Here is a 3,559-nt window from a genome sequence, read left to right on the forward strand (position 1 = left end):
GCCGATCGATCGGCACACCTCTATGTATAACCGTACAGCTACTGTTTTTTTCCTCACCAAGTGACTGGATTTAGTTAGAAATGGGCTTCAATATGCACTCTGTGTGGAACTTTTGGAGCAGAAATAGCCATCTCAGAGTACTACAATGGAGAGCAAGAAGAAGCAATTCATTATAGAGTAAAAATACATTCAAATATATATTTTTAATTACTCCAATCTATATTTCTCAGAGCTGTGTCTGCTCTAAGAAGTTTTTATTTTCAAACTTTTTTAGATGTTTGAATGCGTCTCTTTATGGAGTGTATGTAAATCATTTGGTGTGACCTGTATGTGGTAAGAAGTCCAAGCAAGTGTTGGTCACTTGGCAAAGCTCCTTGTTGTGGTCGGCTCTTCTGAACAAGCTGCTGGCCACGTTTGCTTAGTAAAGCACTTTAATTATCTCACAAACGCAGGCTGGCTGCATTTATCAGGCCTCCTGGAGAGAGTGTCTGTTATCGCTGCCGTCCCTTCGTTTCCTTCAGGAGTCCCCTGGGTGTTATTCTGTGGAGAGAATTGACTTCCTTCACGATCTCACATTTAAATGGGAGGCAGAGGGCATAGCGTGGTTCTCTTCTGCCAAAAAAACAACAACAAAAAAATCAGAATGATTGTTTTAACTTTCAAAACTGTAGCCTCCAAAACAGCTGCTAAAATATTCTTTTGAAATGTACTTCTTACCAAACAAAAACACTTTCAGAAAATATCTACTGCCGGTTCGAGACTTGTTTGAGGAAAACATCGTCCAGTGAAATGAATCACCACTAAAATTTACTCTTTCAGTTGTGCTGAAATTTTTTTTTTGTTATTATAAAGAACTAGAATAAGGTGCTGGTTAGCTAAAATTTTAAAATCTCAAATCTTACTACTGAGCTGGAGAGTTGTGAAAGTGTCTCATGGCCAGCACCGATAACATCTTGGAGTCTCCTCTTGTTTCCTGGCAACTGGAAGAAGAAGAAATTAAGCAGTTGTGCACAAACATGGATCGCATCGTAGCAACCCTCTCTCCCAGAAATTAGGTTTCCTTTGTTATGTTTTAGGGCAATGTTTGGGTACACTTACTCATAATTTAATGTCTGGTGGGAAAACAATAAAAAGGAAACAATTTATGATGATGAACTCATTACAGTAAATACAAGTTTGACTATTTAGAGTTGGGGGAGGGTAACATTTACATAGCACTTTTCAGAAGACAAAATGTAAGACTAAGAGCTTTACAGAAGCTGAAACAGAAGGACAGACAAAAAAATCATTAGACAGTCACATACAAAATATTAAAGTAAACAGCCAGGCCTGTCTAAATATGTTATATTATGAACTAGAGATGATTAAATGGGTCTACTGCAACAGTCTTGCAATTTGTACCAATATTTATAAGCAATATTTTTTCAAGGAGCTTATGCCATGGACACCATAGTCACGTTGGGGGCTAATTACCTTATTATTTTAAATTTTTAACATCCAATCCCTGATGTGGTGCCCTGCGTAGCTCTACATAAAAGATGAAGTGAAGCCATGGACCAAATAAATAAATACATAAAACTGGCAAGCAGTATTTTTTTTTTAATCTCTTGACATTAAATATGTCTCATCTACTTGATTACCTCATAAAAAAAAACAGTTTTTAAAAAAAATAATATGATCTTTTGTGTCCCCAATTACTGTTTCAGAGGACAGCATCCCAGCTTTACATGTGAAAACATTTATTTGTTGCCTCAGAGAGTGGTATCCCAGGAGCTGGTACTCATCCGCCATTGCTACTGGTTAATTAGCCTTCTTTCTCCGGGGAGGACTGTTCTCAATCTGACCTTTACTGAAGGTAAGGCATGTTCAACAGACCACAGGAAATGAGGTGAGTGGAAAAGGTTTGCGATGGTTAGTTGTGTGCATGTTTGTGTGGCTACTCGACAGTGATCATGTATGTTCTTCCCTAATGGGAAACGTAGAAGTTTAGAGGAGAATTTGCCATTTGCATTGCATCAGGCTTGAGGAAATTGGAGACACATTGATATTATTTTGAAAAAAAGTACCAAGATCCATCTGCAGAGGAGATAAGTGTTTTTTTTGGGGTTTTTTTTTTCAACTGCTTTTAATTCAGAGAAACTGCTTGAAGTACCCGACGATGCACAGTGACAGTTCCAGGGAAAAAACCTGGGTGCTGATGACATATTCAAAAGGTGCATCGATGCAGATAGAGGTTAGCTTGCATGCCATCTTAGTATTTAATGAGATTTCCTCTGGAGGGGTTACAGGCTGCCAGGTTTCGAATCATCCAACAAAACGTCTGTTCTCATAGTCCATTGGAAAAAGGGAACACGATCATTATCTGGCATGGCTTTGGCTCATTAATGGGGACAAGAAGATGTCTCGATACAAATACTTCAAATCTGTCCTCCACAAGTAGAAGTCATATTGTAGAAACTGAACCTCTCAGCAAGAAACAAGGCAGACATCTGTTACACACGGAATTGTCGAGCGATGCCATAAAAGTTTAGCCGAGCTGAAAAATTTCACACAGTGTAGCACTTCAAATATTACAATGCAAGGTTTCCCCCCAGAAAACTTGCTAAGCCCGGTGGTCAGGGCGTCGAGGCGGTCCACCGGTGGTCAACCGTATTTTTGTATTAAAAGATGTTAAGTTGACAGGAAATGTAAAAGTATTACTGTTTAATTATATGTTACCGGAAAAGATCTCCAGTGAAATGCTATTTAAACCCACAACTAGTCCAAAAACAACAAATTTGCACTTCTGTTTAATCCAAATTAAGTCAGCGGCTCCATCAGGCCCCCCACGGGCTTCAGGGGCCCCATAAATGCTAATATATTAAAACAGACCACAGATACAAATGTAATACTTGTTTATTGAGATTATCAATGCTGTTAAATTTTATTCAGTTGTTTAGGTATACATAAATTAAATGATTTTAAATTGTTTAATATTTAAATACAAGATTTTAAGGAGCTGGCAAGTAAAACTTCAAAGAACAATATTCATAGTTAGATTGTTTTGTTACCATAGCAACAATCTGATGCTGTGAGTTTAATCTTTGAATTTACAAATCCAATTTAGTAAACTGTGATGATAGCTTTTTAGGCTGACCAATTAAACTACTCCCTTCTCCCATATTTCACTAAATCTAACACAGAAGCTGTTAGAGGTGCTGATATTTTTAGCAACAAAAGGGGCCCCTAAATCAAATTCTGCTCAAGGCCTCATGCAGCCTTGGACCAGCCCTGCATGATGAGGTAATCTGCTGCACTACGTAGAAATGCGCAACAAACAGGAGATTTAATTCAATGCTGCTAATGTGGCTTTAGTAGCTGTTCCATTTCGTGTCTGTTGAGTCACAGAAACTGTTTTGGTTGGTCGAGTTTATGGCACTCGACCGTGCCTGACGGTCACGAGTTTCTCAGATCTCCGTGCGGCCGTGCGCATTAACTCTAAGCAGACAACGCATTTGATATGGTTTGATGCATCGTGTAACGGGAAAAATAATACTAAAAATAATAATACAAAATAATG

The 3,559-nt window shown here is 38.3% G+C and overlaps 2 long non-coding RNA genes across 2 annotated transcripts in view; one reads left to right on the forward strand and one right to left on the reverse strand.

Moving 5' to 3' along the window:
- Window positions 1-29: 29 nt before the first annotated feature.
- Window positions 30-3,559, reverse strand: part of LOC107837120 (uncharacterized) — a 5,793-nt gene continuing 2,263 nt past the window's right edge. The window contains exons 2-3 of the long non-coding RNA XR_001663111.1: window positions 903-980; window positions 30-612 (exon numbers count right to left, since the gene is read on the reverse strand). This is a non-coding gene — a long non-coding RNA (uncharacterized LOC107837120). The remainder of the gene's footprint in view (window positions 613-902; window positions 981-3,559) is intronic.
- LOC107837121 (uncharacterized) overlaps window positions 1,777-3,559 on the forward strand; it is a 6,768-nt gene continuing 4,985 nt past the window's right edge. The window contains exon 1 of the long non-coding RNA XR_001663112.1: window positions 1,777-1,855. This is a non-coding gene — a long non-coding RNA (uncharacterized LOC107837121). The remainder of the gene's footprint in view (window positions 1,856-3,559) is intronic.

This window comes from Poecilia formosa, unplaced genomic scaffold (genome assembly GCF_000485575.1).
Source record: "Poecilia formosa unplaced genomic scaffold, Poecilia_formosa-5.1.2 Scaffold115, whole genome shotgun sequence".
NCBI lineage: Eukaryota > Metazoa > Chordata > Actinopteri > Cyprinodontiformes > Poeciliidae > Poecilia > Poecilia formosa.